Below are 22,966 nucleotides of genomic sequence, written 5' to 3'. Positions count from 1 at the left end.
GCAAGAGTCCAGTTGGTGCACTGGCTCTAGGGCGATGCTGACAGTGGTCATGTAAGAGAACAAAGTCATTTTGGCAGTTGATATATAATGAACTGAAAAAAATGTTTAAAATAACATTTGTCAAAAAACCAGAAGCTTTTCTCTTAGGAATTAAAGATACCGACATCCCAAAAGACCAGAAAAAACTGTTTATGTACGCGACAACAGCTGCAAGGATGCTACTAGCCCAAAGATGGAAGGAAGCAACAGTCCTGACTAGGGAAGAATGGCAAGCCAAACTGCTGGACTATGCTGAAATGGCAAAACTGACTGGGAGACTCAGGAATCAAGAAGATAAAGACTTGAAAAAAGAATGGGGGAAATTCATAACTTACTTGGGAGACCACCGCAAACAAATACAAAGGTTAGCTGGACTTTAAAAATAACTTGTAAATAAACGAAAGACATGGACAATTTAGAGAAATGAAAACTGTGGAGAATGTAATGATACATAGTTTTAGAAAAATTATTTAAGGACCCATGTAGGGGACACAGGGAAGTCACAAGATTCAGAGAATCTCATGTATGGATATGTTAAAAGTTTTTATCTTTTTCACTATATTAAATTTGTTTTTGTCAAAACCAACAAAAAATGGGGGCTTGCAGTCACTTGTGTGTGTGTGTGTGCGCGCGCGCACACACACACACACACACATGTTGTTGTTGTTGTTTAGTCGTTTAGTAGTGTCCGACTCTTTGTGACCCAATGGACCAGAGCACGCCAGGCACTTCTGTATTCCACTGCCTCCTGCAGTTTGGTCAAACTCATGCTGGTAGCTTCGAGAACACTGTCCAACCATCTCATCCTCTGTTGTTCCCTTCTCCTTGTGCCCTCCATCTTTCCCAGCATCAGGGTCTTTTCCAGGGAGTCTTCTCTTCTAATGAGGTGGGCAAAGTATTGGAGCCTCAGCTTCAGGACCTGTCCTTCCAGTGAGCACTCAGGGCTTATTTCCTTCAGAATGGAGAGGTTTGATCTTCTTGCAGTCCATGGGACTCTCAAGAGTCTCCTCCAGCACCATAATTCAAAAGCATCAATTCTTTGGCGATCAGCCTTCTTTATGGTCCAGCTCTCACTTCAATACATCACTACTGGGAAAACCATAGCTTTAACTATACGGACCTTTGTTGGCAAGGTGATGTCTCTGCTTTTTTAAGATGCTGTCTAGGTTTGTCATCACTTTTCTCCCAAGAAGCAGGCGTCTTTTAATTTCGTGACTGCTGGTGTGTGTGTGTGTTTTCAAGGCTTTTTGTAATTCTTATGTCAGTGATTTTCTGTTTGCCTCCCCACTTTCCCCGGGGAAAACATTAGGACTGAATCGGAGCAAACTCAAATTGGTGGAAAACCCGATTGGTGTTTGCTCTGATCAGGTGGTAAGGATTGGGCTTTCTGGGGTGAAGTGGCAGGACAAGTAGAAGTCTCAAGGAACCCCAAGTTATGACCTGATCATTAATCCAGGGAAGCCCAATGGAGCAAGTTTACATTGGAATTTGCAAAGATCAGATTCTTCAAACATCCCTGAAACACAGAGATATGATTACCGGTATATCTCTGGGAATAGTCAACATCCAATACAAAAGAGGAAATATGTGTCTGTTTTAGAGCAGTGTTTCCCAAACTTGGGCCTCCAGCTGTTTCTGGACTACAATTCCCATCGTCCCTGGCTAGCTGGGACAGTGGTCAAGGATCATGGGAATTGTAGTTCAAAAACAGCAGGAGGCCAAGATTGGGCAACACTGTTTTAGAGGATGACCCCCACCCCCTCTGCTGGTTTTCGGTGAATTCCTTCACAAGCTGTTCAGGTTTTATTAGGAGTGCAGTGATTTTAAAAATAATTTCTGGTGGCATTGCCAGTGGCAGAGACGTGGTGGAAAAAACATCTAATGCGTGAAAAATGATCAGGTTATAAATGTGCTGAACTTACAAAAGTTAACTGGAAAAGGACAGTCCTCCAGCTCTTTTGTTTATGGAATCTTGGGGCCCTTTTTTGGGGGGTATATAAAATAGTAGCATAAGCTTAAAGGAAACAGCAGTTACATTTTAGGGGAAAGTTTTGAATGCCTGTTTTCTTTCTAAATACAAGGGATTAGCGTGTTGAAGAGTCAACGTTACTCAATGCCCTCTAAGTGAAAAAATAATTTGCTTATTGAATAATTGTCTCCGTTAGCAAAAATTAAAAGATCCCTGTAAAAATGATTTTGTAAGGTGAGGGTAGCAACTGGTAGCACCTAGGCTGAGGAGAAATGGCCGGGCACCTAGTTGCTAAATCTCCAGTTTTCCCCTTCCAATATCCTTTGTACTTATTTTAGCGTCAAGGAATGAAACTCCCCAGACCTTTTGTTTAGGAGCTCCTAATACTTCATTCAGTACTTCCTTCAGTCTTGGAGAACAAGCCTGCCTTCAACTTCTCCCTTCCTTCATTTTGCCTCTTTAGAGAAGGAGGGAGGAAGAGAGCAGTGGATGGACCTTATGTTAACACCATTGGTTTTTGTTTTAAATCTATACTATCTTTCAGCAGAGTTTATATATGAATATAGTGTTTAATTATATTTTAATGAATGGTTTTTCTATGTTTTGGGTGGTGGTTCTTTTTTATTGTAAGCCACCTTGAGTCGAATCTGGGGGGAAAGTGGGTATAAATATATAATGATGATGATGATGATAATTCTGAGCATTTATATCTTTCTCCAATTCACATTCACGTTTGTGTGTTGTGAGACTTTGCCTACTAGATTGCATAGTACACAGGGCCGTCTTACCAATAGGTGCCAGGGGTGCACCCGGGAGCCCAGCTCTGAGGGGCACCAGGCCAAGAGTCCGGGGACTGAGAGTTGAGTCCGGGGAAGAGCCCGTCTGTCAGTCAGAGCGCCACGATGGGCTCTTCTGCCACGGGTCGCTCTGCGCCACGAGTTCAGGGGCGACCAAGCCAGCGAGATGCTGAGGCGGCTGGCTGGCCCCACCCTCCTAAGTGCCTGGGACTGGGCAACCGGGGGGGGGGGCAGGCGGATCTTTGCAGTCCGGCGCCACGTATGCTTAAGACAGCCCTGATAGTACAGCCTGAATGAGAAATGCTATACAGTGGTACCTCAGGTTAAGTATTTAATTCGTTCCAGAGATCTGTTCTTAACCTCAAACTGTTCTTAACCTGAAGCACCACTTTAGCTAATGGGGCCTCCAACTGCTGCCGCACCGCCAGAGCACAATTTCTGTTCTCGTCCTGAAGCAAAGTTCTTAACCCGAGGTACTATTTCTGGGTTAGCGGAGTCTGTAACCTGAAGCGTCTGTAACGTGAAGCGTATGTAACCTGAGGTACCACTGTAAATGTAAAATGTACTGAATTTGGTAATGGTGGTGTTAAATCATATAAAATTGCTTGAAGGCATCTTTTCCTGCTTGTCTGACTCATAAGTGCTGGATATAAAGACTAGTCATAGAAATGGAAGGAAGGTGAGCCCCTTGATATTAGTGTCAGTAAGGTAAAGGGACCTCTGACCATTAGGTCCAGTCGTGACCGACTCTGGGGTTGCAGCGCTCATCTCGCTTTATTGGCCAAGGGAGTCGGCGTACAGCTTCCGGGTCATGTGGCCAGCATGACTAAGCCGCTTCTGGCGAACCAGAGCAGCGCACGGAAATGCCGTTTACCTTCCCGCCGGAGCGGTACCTATTTATCTACTTGCATTTTGATGTGCTTTCGAACTGTTCTGTTGGCAGGAGCAGGGACCGAGCAACGGGAGCTCACCCCATCGCAGGGATTCGAACCACTGACCTTCTGATCGGCAAGTCCTAGGCTCTGTGGTTTAACCCACAGCGCCACCTGCGTCCCTCACTGATATTAGTGTAAAAGGAAACAAATCCCCAGCTTTCTTTCAGCCTACATGACTTAAGTAAGGTAAAGGTAAAGGACCCCTAGACAGTTAAGTCCAGTCAAAGGCAATTATGGGGTTGTGGTGCTCATCTCGCTTTCAGGCCAAGGGAGCTGGTGTTTGTCCACAGATAGCTTTCCGGGTCATGTGGCCAGCATGACTAAACCGCTCCTGGTGCAGCAGGACACTATGATGGAAGCCAGAGTGCACGGAAATGCTGTTTACTTTCCCGCCGTAGCTGTACCTATTTATCTACTTGCACTGGTGTGTTTTCGAACTGCTAGATTGGCAGGAGCTGGGACAGAGCAATGGGAGCTCACTCCGTTGTGCAGATTTGAACTGACGACCTTCTGATTGGCAAGCCCAAGAGGCTCAGTGGCTCCCAAGTCCAAGTGACTTAAGTAAGCACCAGTGGTTTGCTTGCTCACGTTTATTTCCTTTGGCATCTGTGACCAAAAGGCCACCAAAATCAATTTTAGTGGCACAGAGAATACAAAAGACGTTGAAGGAAGTGGCATCTTCCAAGTTCCAAAGTGGGAAAACTCAGCTGTTTTTGTAGGTTCTATTGGAGGGTCTGAAATAATAGTCTTGTTTCCCAGCAATGGAAAAACGCTGTAAATTTCAAGGTCCCAGTTTTGTGGTTCATGCAAATTTTATGTGAGTGTTTAGCACTGCATTATCCTCTCCCACAACATGTCTGATCCTGTCCACCCTTTCCCCCTTATATCTCTGTTAGGAGAATGAGAGAACTGGAACTTGAGCATGCCATAGAGAAATATATTATATTCTTTCCATATGTTGATGGAGGGCAAGGAAAAAACCAACTTCAAGTGGTCTTCTGGATAAAGCGAAATATTTTCTTTTGGAAAGAAATCTATCAAAAGGAAGGAAATATATGATATTTGGACCCCTGTAGCCATATAATGGAACCATAAAAGCGTGGAAAATGTGTAAGGAATCACTTGTCTACTACTTCCTTTTAACAGCCAATGTCTCACTCTCTGCAGGCATTCAATATATTCCACATTTTGGTAAGTGGAGCGATTGCAGAACCACCAGGAGGCACTGGAGTATCATTTGGTTTAGCTGCCAAAGTAGCATTTTTATTTCTGTTTTCAGGGAAAGCCTGAACATATTTATCCGAGATTTTGCCAAAGTTCTATAGAGTGGATAGACTAGGTCGTCTAGTTCTCTCTACTGCTTGTCCCTCACGTCTGGCAGTTGTGTCATACTAATAGAGTGCTAGCTGTCGACCATGCAGTATTCTCCATAAAGATTCCTGCCAAACTGCATGGCCAAAGTGCAGCAACCCATCCATTTTATTCCTTGGCTGAGGATTACGTTTGGACAAGGGAAGGTCACAGTTCAGATTACAGACCCTCCAAGGGTCCCGATTTTTCAGGGACAGCCCCAGATTTACAGAAGCCATACTGGTTTCTGATTTGATCCCAGAATGTCCTGCTTTTCCTTAAGGAGCCATGGTGGTAAAATGGTTAAGAGCGGTAGTCTCGTAATCTGGTGAACTGGGTTCGCATCTCCGCTCCTCCACATGCAGCTGCTGGGTGACCTTGGGCTAGTCACATTTCTCTGAAGTCTCTCAGCCCCACTCACCTCACAGAGTGTTTGTTGTGGGGGAGGAAGGGAAAGGAGAATGTTAGCCGCTTTGAGACTCCTTAGGGTAGTGATAGAGCGGGATATCAAATCTAAACTCTTCTTCTTCTTCTTGTATGCAAAGAGGCAAGGTAGAAATTCAATAAATAATAATCTCATACCCTCCAGCATTTCGCTGATGAAAATAGGACATCCTATTCCATATAGGTAAAAAGTGTAAAGGCTTTTCTCTCACCCTAGAGATTATCGGGTTATTAGGACAGCAACCCACAGGGTGGTTAGGATACAGTAAGTGAAACAAGAATGACAGTCAATTTCACAGCCTGGAAAAGTACAATATAAAATGTGAACTGGGATAACTTCTGGGATTCTAGCTGCCACAAAATTAGAGCAAAGAGCAAGGTGCGATTTTCCTGTAAACGCTCTATTTTGGATTAGACTGTTGCAGGGATCAGCGGTATGGGAGGAGATAGGTGTTCTGTGAATGCTAATAGCAGCATAGTAGTAAATGTAGCATTTGGTTTACGCAACTGCAGAATGTGGGACTCAGCTACACAGCTGCAAATGAAACGTTTTAAATGTGTTGTAAAGTGCAATACACAAATGTGACACTAGATGATGATGGTGAGCTATGCAAACTTCAATGTATTTTTCAAAACTTTTTTTAAAAAGCATTTTCACAGCATTTTTTATATGTGTGTAGATTCCACCTTGGTCTCATTAATATTTGTAAACTGTAAACTAAACAAAGCACTGTAGAATTGCCTCTTTGTACAATTAGGTGAGCTCCTGTCCCTTTAAAGAGAGAGCAAGAGAGAAGATCTGGGGTCTGGAACCATTACAAGAATCTTTGCTTACGCCCACTCTACAGAAATAATTTATAATGGAAAAATGGCTTCTTAGACCAGTCAGGAAAATATGGCTTCGTTGTCTGGAAATATTTCTCTGTGTGTGGGGGAGGGGGGTTTCCAAACACTTAATTAGGTTTCAGTTGGGGAAATTCTTGTCAATTCCATTGGCTGGAAATAGCTTCTGACTCGTGTCCTTCATGTTGTCTCCAACTCCGAATGTGAACAATTTAATATTTGACATGCTCATGATTTATCTAGGACAGGGATGTCCAACTCCCAAGAGACTGCGATCTACTCACAGAATTCTTTTTGGGCAGTGATCTACCCCCTTTTTTCCAGGCTCAGGTCAAGCTTGTTGAGCTTTTTTTGGGGAGGATAGACAAAGCAGTTAACTTGAAGCAGGTCTAAAATGCTGAGCTTTCTGTAGGGGAAAAAAGGAAAAGTTGCTCATCAATCAGGAAACAAACAGCCTCACAGCGAACACTCCATCTTCTGTTCTAGCAATCATGTGCAAATGGAGGAAGGTGGAAGGGGCAAGGGGGCAGGACCGGATACTATTTTTCCACCGCAAAGGAAAAAGAGCCTGCGATCGACTCAAACCTCCCAGGTATTGAACAGTCAATCGCTGTCAACTGCTTGGACATCCCTGCTCTAGGGTGTCTATGAACTACCGTATTTTTCGCTCTATAAGATGCACCAGACCACAAGACGCACCTAGTTTTTGGAGGAGGAAAACAAGAAAAAAGGTATTCTGAATCTCAGAAGCCAGAACAGCAAGAGGGACCACTACGCAGTGAAAGCAGCAATCCCTCTTGCTGTTCTGGCTTCTGGGATAGCTGCGCAGCCTGCATTCGCTCCATAAGACGCACACACATTTCCCCTTACTTTTTAGGAGGGAAAAAGTGAGTCTTATAGAGCAAAAAATACGGTAAATGAAAATCGTTGCTGAATATGTGGTTCTCTGTTTAAGTCACAGAGACAATAGCTACAGCAGCAATTTTTTTTTTAAGGTTCCTCAGGATGGAGGTGGAGTAGCCCAGGTAAATCGACAACTGCCTCATGGCAAACAGAGTCTCTCTCCTCTTACAGTTCTTCCTCTGCGAACAGCTCCCTTACAAAGGCTCCTAGGGCTGGAGGGGTAAGGCAAGGCAGGTGGGAAAAGCCATTACTTCCTGGACAACAGTCTTCCTCCTCTCACATTTAAAGAAGGTGTGTGTATGTGGTGAAACTAGCCCACTTCTGCTTCAGGTCCTGCCTGCCCCTGGTTGCCCAAAAAGGAATGATGCCCTGAGGCTGAAACATGTTCTTTGACAATCACTCATAGCCGAGTAAGATTGTCTTCCATAAACACAGTTGTAGCAATGGGTCCGTAAGTGACCGTGGAGGCCAATTCTGGATCCACACGTCCTTCCACGGTGGGGACATTGGTTTCTGGGCGGGAGTTGATCACGGTGTGGATTTGCCAAGCGTGCCTTCCTCTTAGCACGTTTCTCCCTTGCATCCTGAGTTTGAGTGTCTTCAAAGCCCATGACACCTTGGGTAAAGGCTGTTCTCCAAATGGAGCGCTCGCAGGCAAGTGTTTCCCAACTGTTGGTGTTTATACTACATTTTTAAAGATTTGCCTTAAGACAGTCTTTAAACCTCTTTTGTTGACCACCAGCATTACGCTTTCCATTTTTAAGTTCGGAATAGAGTAGCTGCTTTGGAAGACGATCATCAGGCATCTGCACAACATGACCAGTCCAACGAAGTTGATGTTGAAGAATCATTGCTTTGGCACTGGTGATCTTTGCTTCTTCTAGTACACTGGTATTAGTTTGCATGTTACACTCCCCTCAACTACACTGAGGCCACTAGTTGCATGCTTTTCTGGAGGTTAAGGATTTAACCATGGTCTTCCATGTTCCAATAAATGCACTGTAATTCAAATTATGGGAGATACTTGGTGGAAGTGTGTTGGGCTTGATGGGTTTAGATTCCTCAGAACTCCCCCATTTCTGTAAAGATTGACACTTTATCACATTATTTTAGACAGATCATAGTTATGAAACTTTGAAGGTGTCTCACAGTGATCATTATGGTGTGTGTGTGTGTGTGTGCGCGCGCGCACGCGCAATGTGCTCTATATAACAGATGCTTGAAACCCTTGTTGACCCCTTCTCCTCCCTAGGGAAATGAGAAGCAATTTCATATTTATGTCAGGACCTATCAGTTTGCACAGACCGTTGGTGATTCCCAACATCACATCTTATTAAGAATTAAACTGATGATTATTTACCTTCCATAGGAACTGCCTGCATTGTTGAGTATGAAAAAAACCCCAAACTTTAAAGTATGTTGCCCTCAGGGAAGGATTAATACGTTAATATGTGATTAAACTTTGAAGTTCTCCTGAAATCTACCACGCCTATTTTTATATGCTCCCAAACTTGCATTTAAAAGCAAAGCTGATTTTTTCCCTAAATACCAAACATATACAGGCTTTCGATAGCATCATATCAGTAATAGTTGGGATGGAGAAAAATTTTATTTGATCCACATTTTTCACAGAACTGGCCTAATTTGTTCCCCTGGGACTACTACAAAGAACAGAATGTTCATGCCCCTTGGATTTCATACATCTCCAAATTTTGTGATAGCTTTCAGCTCAAAAATAAATAAATGAAATATGTATTTAAAAGTACCGGTATATATTTTAGGATAAAATACATAGTTATATACCTATTTGGTGATAATTAATTTTGAGTTTAATTTTTTTTAAAGAATTCACATATTAATACAGGAATGGAGTAGAATAGATTTATGAATTAAAGTCTGGGTTACTGCTTACATGGCAAAGAAGATGGACGGAAATAACTAGTAATATGCATAAAAGTAAATAAAACTTGATTTTTGTACTATTTCACAATCGAAACAAAATACAAAGATAAGCATACCAAACACGTTTCAACATGAGTTTGTTAGAATTATGTCTCAACTATTTATCGGTATCTGTTATGTAAAATAGCAAAAGAAAAGAAAAATGTATGTAAAATGTCAGTTACTAAGATGTGGTATTGTGGTAGGTGAATTATATTTTGGGAATTGCAGTTAAAGACATAAAAAGGATTGGGAGGGGGGCGAGACGAAAGAAAGGGTGCGGTTGGAGTGTTTGGAAGAGGACAGAGTTTAGTTTAATTTCAATTCTGAGTTGAGTTCAACGAAACATGTTTAGCTGCTATTCCTAATTAGGTCCCGTGCTGTTTCCTTTCACAGAAGCCACCGATACTCACCAGACCTAGCCGAGAAACACTGAATGAAATGGCTAAACTAAAATTGTCCTGGCAAGTGTAACAGTATTTAAATAAGAGGAGCAAGCAGTGACTTTGGGAATTTCAGTTCTTATCTCGTTCCTGTGCTTGCACACTATCTCCCAAATAATTTGGAAAACTTCCTCCAAAGTGAAGAAATTATGCCACCTTCCTAATGAAAGTACTCACGCCTGGAGGTTGAATTACCTTTATCAGTATGCTGGGAGAATCTTTGATAAAGTCATACGTCGCCTCCTTGCCTCTCCTGCAAAATGGGATAGTTTTGTCCTTTTATCATGTTTTGCAGTTCCGCCAAGGATTCCTTTATGTCTTGCGGCTGTAATTAGAAAGTTGGTAAGTTCTATCATCGACACAAGGGGACCTCTCCTCTCATGTGTCTACTCTGGTGGAATGAAAGAGCTTTAAGCATTTGTTTCTAGAATTTTGGGTGTGTTGCCATAGACCAGTCTGTTAGAGTGGCTGGAGTATAGGACTAGGACCTCATACCCTCCAACATTCCTCAGATGGAAATAGGGACATTTCTCACTCCCCCTGCCAAATGACCCTCCTTGACCACCCATTTTTGTCCCCCTCAGACTATTTCCTGTCAGAAAAATGGTGAGTGCCAGCACCACAACACCAACGAGACACAACACACACACACACTTCATCACCCTGAGAAAGCCCCTTAATCCCGATTTTATTTTGTTCTTTGGTAGATTTACTAAAAGAAAAGCATAATAATAATAATAATTTATTTATTTATTTATTTATTTCTATCCCGCCCATCTGGCTAGGTTTCCCCAGCCACTCTGGGCGACTTCCAACAAAAGATTAAAAAAACATTAAAACATCAGTCATTCAAAACTTCCCTAAACAGGGCTGCCTTCAGATGTCACAAAACAATAAATAAAGTTTACAAAGGGCCAAGATTAGACGTGAATGCACAAATCATTCCCCCCTTCAAATCAGGACTCCTTGTGCTCTTCTCCCCTGCCTGCCCAGGGCAGCCCTGGCCCTCTGCCTGCTCCTCAGAGCCAGTGCATCTTGTGGGGCTGGGCCTCAATGGTGGTGGCCTCTCCTCCCTGGCTGTCCAGTAGCTACTACAAGCTGCCCAGGGGAGGAGGCTGGCAACAGCGGTCTTGAAGAGGCAATGGGATGCTCTCTCACCTGCTCTGCTTGGGACATCCTCCCCCCCGAGCTTGGCAGTGGCAGCAGTGGCAGGAGAAATAGGGACTGTCGGAACTCCGTTTGACCGAGCTGATAAAGCTTTTCTTTGGAATTGCCTCCCGACGTGTTTAACGACCTCGAGCCTTTGATGAGGCTCCAAGGCACATCCTCCCAGCAGAGTTCCCAGCACAGGGAAGGATGAGACAGTATGAGCTACACTATAAAGAGTTTTATTTCTAAACTACGCAGAACAGAAAAGACATCCTCTCTCTATGAAAGCAGAGAGCAACGGAACAAAGGAACAAAGGAAACAGGAAACCACTAACGTCACATCCCGTCTTCTTTCCCGTGAGATTCCAATAGTATGGAATCCCAGGAATGTAAACAGAGTCCTGTGACTCCACACAGCTGCACAGTGATAAGAACAGAAACTAACAGGGACATACCAGGATCAAATCAGAAGCTGGGACAGTTTTTGTAATTCTGGGACTGTCTCTGGAAAATCGGGACACTTGGAAGGTATGGGACCTGGGAGATCAGGGTTCACATCTCTGCTCAGCCATCACATGCACTTGACGTCCTTGGACCAGTCACTCACTCGCAGCCTAACTTACCTCACAAAGTTGTGTGGATAAAATGAGGAGAGGGGGAAATCATGTACTCCACCTTGAGCTCCTTGAAGGAAGGTTGGGATATAATTGCAATAAATGAAAATGAACATTCATAACTTTCTGTATATTCTGCTCATTTGAAAGATCCTCTGAGTAGCTAAATATGTCCAGCTCTGGCTGGGTAATACCGCCATTTTTAAGCCTTACACCATGTTTTTGGCATGGATTAGTAGCTTTCAATCCCACAACTGCCTGTAATTTGAAATCCTACCAAGGAAATCTGGTATTTTGTAGTGGCTGTTTCTCCCCCCACAGCTATTTACATGCGATGGAGGATGAAAAAGAAACAGATGTTAGACGAAAAATATGTATTTTGAGGTGCTGAGAAAGGGGCATTGGGAAGAAGCATCGGGTAGGAAAGCCTTTCTAAAAAAAGAAAGAAAAGAAGCTTTAAAAAACCCTAAACATTGCTATCAACTCTTGTTTCTTAATGGATAATGACAGCAGTGAACAGCAATAAATCACACTGAGATAGAGTTAACTCTTTATTAGTCAAAGAGGATCTACACAGGCAGTACTTTTTTTCTAAAAAAAATGTTTAGGGATACAGTGGTACCCCGCAAGACGAACGCCTCGGAAGACGAAAAACTCGCTAGACGAAGGAGTTTTCTTTTTCTTAGCCGCTTCGCAAGACGCATTTCCCTATAGGCTTGCTTCGCAAAACGAAGCTTGCCCCGCAAGCTCCGGGGATAGCGGGGAAGCGCAGAGCGTCTTCCCCGCTGTCCCCGGACCTCTTTTGAAGCAAGGGGCGGCGGGGAGAAGATCGCTTCTCCCCGTTGCCAGCCCTGCAATCTCCGGGGACAGAGGGGAAGGCGCACGCACCTTCCCCTCTCTCCCCGGACCCCTTTTGAACCAAGGGGTGGCAACGGGGAGAAGCGATCTTCTCCTCGCTGCCCCTTCCCTTGCTTTAAAACAGGTCCGGGGACAGAGGGGAAGGCGTGCGCGCCTTCCCCTCTGTCCCCGGAGATTGCGGGGCAGGCAACGGGAAGCGATCTTCTCCCCGCCGCCCCTTGCTTTAAACAGGTCCGGGGACAGAGGAGAAGGCGCGCGGCGCTTCCCCTCTGTCCCTGGACGGTCTCCATAGGAACGCATTGATTGATTTTCAATGCATTCCCATGGGAAACAGTGCTTCGCAAGACGAAAAACTCGCAAGAAGAAAAAACATGCGGAACAAATTAATTTCGTCTTGCGAGGCACCACTGTACTCTCATTTTTGGGGTACTCGTATTGAAATATTGCCCCTCAATGAGGCCAAACTTAGATTCACAAAATGTTTAGGGGTATGCATCCACCCAGAAAAAAGCACTGTACACAGGACTGTCAAGCCTAAATAACATAGTAATTCATCTCTGTCAGGTCTTGCAACCATGAAGCAGTTGCTAAGACTAAAGGTCCCTGCCTCCCAACAGCCACCTATGTATCTTCTCAAGGGTTTTTCCCCCAAGCAAGCAGATATTGCACCTGCATGCCTGCCTTTGCTCATCCCCCTTCATGCCTCTTCTGGTTCTGGGAGACCAGGGGGAAGGGAAGCTTGTCACAGCAGAAAGGGGGAGACACCTGTGCCTCTTCACAAGCCTGATCTATCTCTGCCTCTCGGCCTCCCTCCTCTTCTGCTTCAGCTTCCCAATCTGATTCTGGACTTTTCTCTGTCACAGACTCTCCCTGCTCACAAAGCCCTGTTACCCTTTCACTGCATTTATGTGGGAGAGGGTTAATAAAAGCCTATGAAACTCAACACTGGACACGCACAACCCCTTTGGCATACCTGAATGATGGACTGTGTTGCAGCTGTTTGTTTTCTGTGCTGTACAGCTTTGCCTGTAATCATAACATTCAGGTTAAAATCTGGGGCAAAAGGCATTTACTGGCCCATCATAGCTATAATTACTGACCTGCTATTTACTGTGTGTATGTCCATGTCCAACTGTTACTGTATAATTGTGAGAATCAAGAATGGTTATTAGCAGTAGCTAAACTGAAGCATAGCTGGGGGGGGGGCAGGGAGGAGATTGACTCATTCACCCCATCTCTGGAGTTAGAAGATTGTCCAGAAAGGAGACTCAAGTGGTCTGAGGGCTTAGTCCCAAGTAAATTATGGGATTGTGGGGTTTCAGCTTTAGTGTTACAAAGTGCCCTGCACACACCCAGCCAAGGAGGACGAACGCTTACCACACTCCTAAGGTGCACAGCACGCGTGCACGTGCGCGCGCACACACACACACACACACACACACAGGCTTCTAGCAACTACATAGCTGGCATTAACTTTTCCAGGTTTGTGCCCTGGCAGAGCAATGGGAACATGCCCCTCCTGGGTTTATGTACTCTCATCTGACGGAGACTTCTCCTACACCAGTAGTTCTCAAACTTTTTCCTCTGGGCCACACTTTCAGAATAAAAAATTGCTTGCACGGCACCTTTTAAAATAAATAAATAAATTGATAACAAGAACATTGGAAAACACAACTCAGATTGTTCTGAATATCACTTGATGCTCTTACTCTCATTTTGAAAAGATATTTATCCATATTCTGAAAATAAAAAGCACACATTTTGACGCTATGCTAGATATAATATAATATAATATAATATAATATAATATAATATAATATAATATAATATAATATAATATAATATAAGGATGCGGGTGGCGCTGTGGTCTAAAGAAGCTGATCTCACGGTCCACGTAGGTTAACATGGAAAGAGGCGGTCCTTGAAGTATTGTGGTCCTGAGCCATTTAAGGCTTTATAGCTCAAACCTAGCATACCAGGGGCCAGGCTTAAAACAGTTTTAAAAATTCCATCCCAAGTAATGTACTCCATCGTCTTGTTTGCTCTGTGGTCTGCTGCATCGCCCACAGCTGCCTGCCTAAATGTTTGGCAAACTGTTCATCAGAAGGCCAAAGCAGTTGGTTATTTCCTTCTGTGCGCTGCGAACCGCAAGTGCCCCACTAGAGCATGAAAGCGGACGAGTTTGCCTTGGGCCCCGGCCATGTCGTCTATGGCACGTGTTCAAGCCCGCAAGTGCTTTTTCAGGTTCCCTGTCGCAGACTCCTGGAGGAACTCCCTTCAGTTTGGAATGGAAACAAAATCACCTGATCGTTTCCTCCACTGTGATGCATGTCGCACAGCTGTTTCCTTTCATTAGGCATGGAAGCGACTCCTCATGAGAGGCTGAAAGCTTAGGGGCAAGGGAAACAGATCCTTTAGGACAGACAAATTCCGCACTTTTACTATTTACCTCATGCCAGGGTTCTTCCTGGCACAGAGGAGACGTTGATGCTCAGCAACCAGTACTTACGAGCTTCAGTCGCTGAGGTCAGTGCCACGTATATTATCAGATCGCAACCCGGCCAGAAAGGTTGCTATTTTAGAAGTCTGCCACAATTTTGTGGGAGGAATTCCAGCACATAGTGGAAACCGAGTGGCAACTGAAGTGGGCAAGAGCTCTCTGTTGCCCTAGTGCAGGGGTCAGCAAACTTTTTCAGCAGGGGGGCCGTCCATTGTCCCTCAGACCTTGTGGGGGGCCGGACTATATTTTGGAAAAAATAAATAAATGAATTCCTGTGCCCGACAAATAACCCAGAGATGCATTTTAAATAAAAGGACATATTCTATTCATGTGAAAACACATTGATTCCTGGACCATCTGTGGGCCAGATTTAAAAGGCGACTGGGCTGGATCCGGCCCCTGGGCCTTAGTTTGCCTACCCATGCCCTAGTGCAACAAATCCACTTTAAAAAACGAAAACAAAACAACCAATGGATATTTTGTGGTTAGGAAAGCAACAAGGAAATGTACTGAGAAGTTTAGGGTGAATGAATGATTAACAGAAAGATGTACAAACACCGCACAAATCAGGATGAACGCTGCCCCCCAAACAAATTGGAACAAATGTTCAATAAAGGCCAGAGTTCCCCTGTGTACACATCATATATTTAAAGTGCATGACTTTCCCCAAGGAATCCTGGGAGTCAGAGGCACCAGGGTGCCCCCAAGTTTGAGGGGGGCTGGCGTGATGTCACATGTGTTGCACGCCACGTCTGTGTGATGTCACATGATGAGTGACGCATGCACGATGTTGTGTCAGCTGGAGGAGCCGGCCGATGAAACTGCAATGCGTGTGACACACTGTAACATTGTGCGACGTTGTGCACGCGCAATGCATGCTGGGGCCCCTCAACACTGAGGGTGGGCAATCCCTCTCCAACAATGATTTAGGGGTCCGAAAACACTTCACATGCAGAATTGTGATTTTATGTTGTGAACCTTGAGATCTGCAGGTACAGGGCAGCATACGAATTTAACAACAACGACAACAACAACAATAGAGTTGGTGCACCTGTGGTAATGTACGCCTCACAGACCTACAATTCCCAGCTTCCTTAACAAATTACAGTTCCCATGATTTATTTGTATGTGTGTACAGTGGTACCTCAGGTCCCATACGCTTCAGGTTACATACGCTTCAGGTTACAGATTCTGCTAACCCAGAAATAGTACCTTGGGTTAAGAACTTTGCTTCAGGATGAGAACAGAAATCATGGGGTGGTGGCACAGCGGCGGTGGGAGGCCCCATTAGCTAAAGTGGTGCTTCAGGTTAAGAACAGTTTCAGGTTAAGAATGGACCTCCGGAACGAATTAAGTACTTAACCCGAGGTACCACTGTATTTTAAATACAGCCAGTGTGGTGTAGTGGTTAAGAGCAGTAGTCTTGCAATCTGGGGAACCGGGTTCGCGTCTCTGCTCCTCCACATGCAGCTGCTGGGTGACCTTGGGCTAGTCACACTTCTCTGAAGTCTCTCAGCCCCACTCACCTCACAGAGTGTTTGTTGTGGGGGAGGAAGGGAAAGGAGAATGTTAGCCGCTTTGAGACTCCTTCGGGTAGTGATAAAGCGGGATATCAAATCCAAACTCTTCTTCTTCTTCTATCTGGTATGAATGCAGCCATAGCTGAACTTCCATGTAATCTTTGTGCAAGCAGATCAGGGGGAATGTTTGATAAACAATGTGTCTGGAGGACCTATGAGTAGGCAAAAGATTCCAAGTCTTTTTGAAGCAGTCTCTGAAAAGGGGATGGACCACTGGAAAAAGTTGTTCATAATATGTTTCCCCCCTTTCAGCTCATTTCTACCACACCATTGCATTTTCTTTGTGAAACCAGCATAATGTTTAGGGAGCGTGTCGAGTTGTCGCTGGCCCTGTTTGCCATGCCCTAGACTCTCACTTGCTGGCATAGCAAATCTCAGGATTGGACGGCTGGTGGAAGAGGCTCTTGTTTAAAATAAATTTGGTCCACGATGAATGAAAACAATGGTCCTGTCAGGAAGTAGAAAGCGAGAACCCATCTAAGCAGAGTGGAAACTGCCTGTTTTTTTACTTTCTGCCCAGTGAAAGACAGCTTTTCCCAGCTGCTCTGTGTTTTTGAACTTGCAGAGTACATCAACAGAAGCTTAGTAATGCAGGAAAGGATGAATATATCATTACGGTGGGGTCAGTAAATCCACCGCTGGAAGAAAAAGCAAATGGTGATCATACGAAAGCAGCATAAACTATCAAATGGCGGCTCTGGATTACATGGGAAGCCATAAAGTAGAGAGAGACAGAGAGAGAGAGAGAGAGAGCGCCGCGCGTAAATGTTTTATAATGCAGCCTTTTGGGTGTGTTTTTTTATAATAAAAAAACCTTTATTTTAAAAAGGCTATTCTTGGATTTTCATGTAGTAGGTTTTGGAATGCAATACAATCCCAACTGGAATGAAAATTATATTTCAGAGGCCAGATGCTAACATAAGTGGTACATTGTAGCTTTCCAGTCTGTCTTGACGCTAGGTTTAAACCAGTTTTTAGAACACAGTGATCATATGTGTTCTAACTGTACATATTAAGTAGATATAATCAGTATTTTAATGCAATGTCTCCAGGTCATTATATAAAAAAAATAAAAAATGTATTTGAAAAGTGTGCATGCACACGAAAGCTTATACCATGAACAAACTTAGTTGGTCTCTAAGGTGCTATTGGACATTTTTATTATTTTTATATATATTTTGAATGCGTCAGACCAACACGGCTACCTACCTGAATCTGGTTATTGTAGTGCATCAAGTTGTACTTTGCTCCAGACTGACCAAAGGTGTTCGGCCTCCTTTTCTATGAATTAAAGAAAAGGCATTTTGCAAATATACAAAATTATACCATATACATTATCCATACATACAGGGCATTTTTTGTTCAAATTTATTTATTTAACTTCAAAAACTGCAATCGGATTAATGTATGGCATTTAACTACACTAATGTTCAAAGCTCAGGCAATAGGGCATATGCACTTTTTGCTTCTTTAAAGCATTTTTCACACTGCCAAATGTAAAAAACCTATTAACATCAGCTGCATTCCCAAAGGGATTTACAAACGTGGAGTGTAGGTTTACAGGTGCTCTGAGATATTCTTCTGCCATCTGTCAAAATTGGCCACCTCCAGTCATACTACTGCCAGATATATTCCCCTTGTGTTGTTCTGATTTGTAGAATGTGGATGAGCTCATAATACAAGCTTGGAACAACCTCTTTCATAGGACTCTGGTTTCCATGCAGAAACCAGCCATCATCTGGGAATCAGAATTGAAAGAGCTTCTTTTCTTGGCTCCTTTTGCCATCGTTTTGTGTACAAGATCTTCCTAAGCACTTGGTACACATTCTGGCTACTTGGTGCCTTTTATTTTGCTTCTTATGCAACAATCTTTTCTAAATCCAGGTCTATAGACTGATTCTCCCTTCCTTGTATATCTATAGGTAAAGGTAAAGGGACCCCTGACCATTAGGTACAGTCGTGACTGACTCTTGGGTTGCGGCGCTCATCTCGCTTTATGGGCCGAGGGAGCCGGCATACAGCTTCCGGGTCATGTGGCCAGCATGACTAAGCCACTTTTGGCGAACCAGAGCAGCGCACGGAAACGCCGTTTACCTTCCCGCCGGAGCGGTACCTATTTATCTACTTGCACTTTGATGTGCTTTCGAACTGCTAGGTGGGCAGGAGCAGGGACTGAGCAATGGGAGCTCACCCCGTCGCGGGGATTCGAACCGCTGACCTTCTGATCGGCAAGTCCTAGGCTCTGTGGTTTAACCCACAGCACCACCTGCATCCCTTTGTGTATCTATAGATGGGAGCATATTGCCCATTCTGCTAGAGGAGGGGATGCCCAACACGTCTATCTGCTGGTAGATCCCTGGGAGGTTTTGGTTGATTGCGGTCGATCGCTGGCTCCCTTTCCTTAGCGTTGGAAAAAGAGAATGTGGCCCCACCCTCTGGCCTCGCCCTCCACTGTTGCACGATCTGCAGAACGGAAGATGGAGCTTACTCAGTGAGGCTATTTGTTTTACCCAGCGGTCTGTTAGTGAGTGGCTGTTCCTCTTTCTCTTTCAAAACCCATAAAAACGGGACTTTCCTCCTCTCTAAAAAAAGCTCAACAACTACTTTGATCTGAAGTAGATCGCAGTCTCTTGGGAGTTGGCCACCCCTGTGCTAGAGCAAAGAGACCTTGGACTCAGCATCCAGCAGGAACCACCCATGTTAGCTGGCTGGTGGCAATTCACCATCTTCTGTATGTCATGTCATAATAGAGGTCTTGATTGCTGCTGCTGCTAGAGCCGCGGTGGAGAGCTGGGCCCTCTCTCTATTGGCACAGGCCTTTCATGAACACTGGAGTGAGAGAAGCTAGCATGACCCTGGCCCATTCTGCTTGGACTACTGCAATGCACTCTACGTGGGGCTACCTTTGAAGGTGACCCGGAAACTACAACTAATCCAGAATGCGGCAGCTAGACTGGTGACTGGGAGCGGCCACCGAGACCACATAACACTGGTCTTGAAAAACCTACATTGGCTCCCAGTACGTTTCCAAGCACAATTCAAAATGGTGGTGCTGACCTGTAAAGCCCTAAACGGCCTCAGTCCAGTATTCCTGAAGGAGTGTCTCCACCCCCATCGTTCTGCCCAGACACTGAGGTCCAGTGCCGAGGGCCTTCTGGCGGTTCCCTCACTGCGAGAAGCCAAGTTACAGGGAACCAGGCAGAGGGCCTTCTCGGTGGTGGCACCCACACTGTGGAACACCCTCCCATCAGATGTCAAGGAAATAAACAACTATCTGACTTTTAGAAGACATCTGAAGGCAGCCCTGTTTAGGTAAGTTTTTAATGTTTGATCTTTTATTGCCATTATTATTATTATTATTATTATTATTATTATTATTATTATTATTCTGCTGGGAGCTGCCCAGAGTAGCTGGGGAAACCTAGCCAGATGGTTGGGGTATAAATAATAATAATAATAATAATAGTAATAATAATAATTCAATTTTAGTCAGTCGCTGCATCATTTTTAAAGTTACATATCCTTAAAACACAGATCGTTAACTAAGGTTGCCATATTTTGAAGAGCAAAAAGGGAGGACTTCTACATTTGCCAACTTCTACTTTTAACTATGGATTGCTATGGTGACTCTACCCATGAAAAAGAGGATGTGTCCTGGAAAAAGTTGACATATGGCAACTCTAGATCTTAATCCTGAGAACCTTGAACAATAAGAACCTTGTGGAGGAACTTTATCCATAAAGAGTCTCCATACAAAGATAAAAAAAGGAATTGAACCAGGAGAGCTCAAATTGGTAGGAGTGGGGAGAAGGAAAAGATAGATTGCATGCACACAGCCATTTCCTCTGGAACTGGCATCAATTCATTCCCTCAGTTATTATGAAAAACCCAGGTGACAACATTAACAAACTGATGGAATCCAGTGTTTTTGCCATAACATCCTACCACATTTTTATTGCCTGGTTTGCGGTGAGAATAGTGATGCCAGCCTCTCCAGTTTGGACTGCTAAAGTGCTATGAATTTGATTTTTCTTTCAATTGTGCATTGCCTTTTTGCATTACTGTAATCTAAGGTGGTTTTATATATGACACAAAGAAATGACAAAATATGCAACGGATTACATTGACATCCTGTAACGATTCAAAATATGGCTAAAAACAAGCAACAGTGTTGAAGAATTCATCTCTCATGAATTATTTGGCTGGTTTTAACCCTAGCATTGCATTCTGAGTTTTTTTGGTGTGACTAGCACCACAATGGCGCATATAGTGGATTTTCCATTCATTGAATTCTTTCATCTTCTAATCCATAGGCCTGCTAACTTTTCTCTTTTGTGTGATCTCCAAACTATACAGATCTTATTTGGGTTGCTTTCTTCATTTTCAGCTTTATGCCAGATGTTCAGCGTCTCCTATACTTCTCCACCAACAGTAATCCACATCTTCTTGAATTATTCTTCCAGACTGAGGCATTTTACTACATTTGCCAAAAGAGCTAGCGGTTCTTTGTAGAGGCATATGTGTCACAGATTTATTTATTTCATAAAATTTATACACTGCTTGATTGAAAACAAACAATTCAACAACTCTCAGGCCCATTCACAAAAGAGATAAAACAATATAAGGTATTTTCTAAAAAGTTACTTAAAGTATCTTGGATACATGAATAGCTTCCTTTATAAGGAACTCTTCCTTCTATTTCTTTATTGTAATACGCTTCTCTCGTCATGCATTCTGATTTAAAGAAAACCAGCGTGTATTATTCTTGGAGCCACTGTGATTTTGTAGGTGGTGAAGCTTCTGTTCTTTCTCTCTTTCCTCAAACTAAGCAAATCAAACTCAGTTTGCTTGAGTTAATGATACATGCTAACTTTCAGAAGGTGGCTAAACTTTGTTCATATGGATTCTGTCAGCGGTTTCCGCTCATTAAGATAGTTTTCTCAGACGTCCCTTCAAATGAAGGATACCTAGCCAGTGAGTCAGAACTTTGCCATATTTGGCCTTTTCCATTTATTTTCTCTCACCAGCGGCTGACTGCATCTTATTCAGACCGCACAAATGTTAAAAATTTTGATCAAGGGAACACAGACTGAAATGTGACTCATCCCGGAAGTCTGGGGTTTGGTTTTGCTGATGTCATTTTCCAGTCCCAGATCCCAAACAGTTGTAATCGACAAGTCAGACAATAATTCTGGTTCTATGAAGCTAAAAAAACCTTGTAAAAAATGATTGGGGAGGGGCGTTTTCAGTGAGGGAGCTGCCGAATTTTACCTTTCACCCCCTCCCTGCCAAATTCCTCTCTCTGTAGCTAACTTATACCGTATAATTACTTGAGATCTTGGGACAGCTTGCTATTCTACATAGGACCAAACACCGAGGAGGAAAAATAGGCTGGTTCAGAACAGCTCCACAGTTTGTAAATTTAGTCAGGGGCTTCTATTTTATTGGAGTGCAGGGTTAGCTTTGGGCAAGGGCTTAATTTGAACCAAGAGTGGCAACTCATCCTTTGAAGAAGTGAAGTCGTGATGAAAAAGAGACCTTTACTCAGTGATTTTTTGGGGGGTGGGAGGGAGAAAAGGTGATGGAATTCACCGCAAACAAACTTTTGTATTAGTAGTACAGGTGACTCCCCATTGACATGGGGGTTCTGTTCTGGGCCCCTGTAAGTGAAATCACATATAATGGGGAGCACTCTTTGTCTAGCTCCTTCCCTTTGGCCTTACCGCCTTGGGTGATTCCCCAAAACCCGTCCCAAACCCAAACCCCAAATTCCCATGGTGATCGGCAAATGGTAACGGGGGCAGGATCGTGAAATCTGCAAGCCCCTAGTCATGAACCGGCAGTAGATACAGATTCAGTTGTTCTGACTCAAGGAACAAGGCAGTTGAACAGCTCAGCAGCTGTATCCATGACTGAGCAGCCCTTTTCAGGATCCACTCTGCTCACCCTGAAAATGGGGAGGGGCCAGAAAAGGTACCCTTAACATAGTCTGCCTCCCTTTCCCCCTGACTGGATTACCGCGCCCAGTGGGGTCACCACCCAGCGGTCGTAAAAATGTGCTAAGAGGAAGGCAGATCCACACTGTGATGAGCTCCTGCCTGGAAACCATTCTGGAAGGATGTGTGGATCCAGAATTGGCCTCCACAGTCACTTACGGACTCATTGTTAAAACCGTGTTTATGGAAGACAATCTTACTCGACTACGCGTGATCGCCAAAGAAGAAGAATGGGGAGCACACTGGAGAGTCATGGTGACTTGCAACAAGACCCAACCCAGACCCCAAAGAAGATATCTTTGGGCTCCAGGGAGGGTCTCCTCACCAGCCAGAGGCTTGTTGAGCTGCTCAGCTGAAGCACAGGGAGGCTTCTTCCTTGTGTCTCTGCAGGTCAAGGAAGCTGCCCTGCCTCTCTGGCTTGCATGCGCAAGCAGGAAGGACACGGTCGCTTTCCTATGTGTGTGCTGTTTGCTGCAAGGCTGAAGAGCCTCAACAAAGCCTAACTGTGTCTCTGGTCTACACGGAGATCCTCTCTAGAGCCCACAGAGGATGTCCCCTTCAGGCTCCAGGGACGGCGTCCTCGTGAGCTGGAGACACAGCAAGGC

The 22,966-nt window shown here is 44.1% G+C and overlaps 1 long non-coding RNA gene across 2 annotated transcripts; it reads right to left on the bottom strand.

Annotated features, from left to right (window-relative positions):
- Positions 1-8,875: 8,875 nt before the first annotated feature.
- On the bottom strand, positions 8,876-18,941 carry LOC309527763. Of its 2 annotated transcripts, none has more exons than XR_014217340.1 (5): positions 18,876-18,941; positions 17,575-17,646; positions 13,259-13,311; positions 9,860-9,989; positions 8,876-9,008 (listed from the first exon to the last, which is right to left on the bottom strand). It is a non-coding gene; the product is annotated as an uncharacterized lncRNA (long non-coding RNA). The 2 variants fall into 2 exon arrangements; XR_014217341.1 differs by lacking the exon at positions 18,876-18,941 and adding an exon at positions 17,910-18,198.
- Positions 18,942-22,966: the final 4,025 nt, after the last annotated feature.

Source organism: Podarcis vaucheri (genome assembly GCF_965113315.1).
Source record: "Podarcis vaucheri genome assembly, chromosome: 1".
Lineage (NCBI taxonomy): Eukaryota > Metazoa > Chordata > Lepidosauria > Squamata > Lacertidae > Podarcis > Podarcis vaucheri.
Note: the sequence above shows the minus strand (reverse complement) of the source record. Positions and strands in the feature narration are given on the sequence as shown.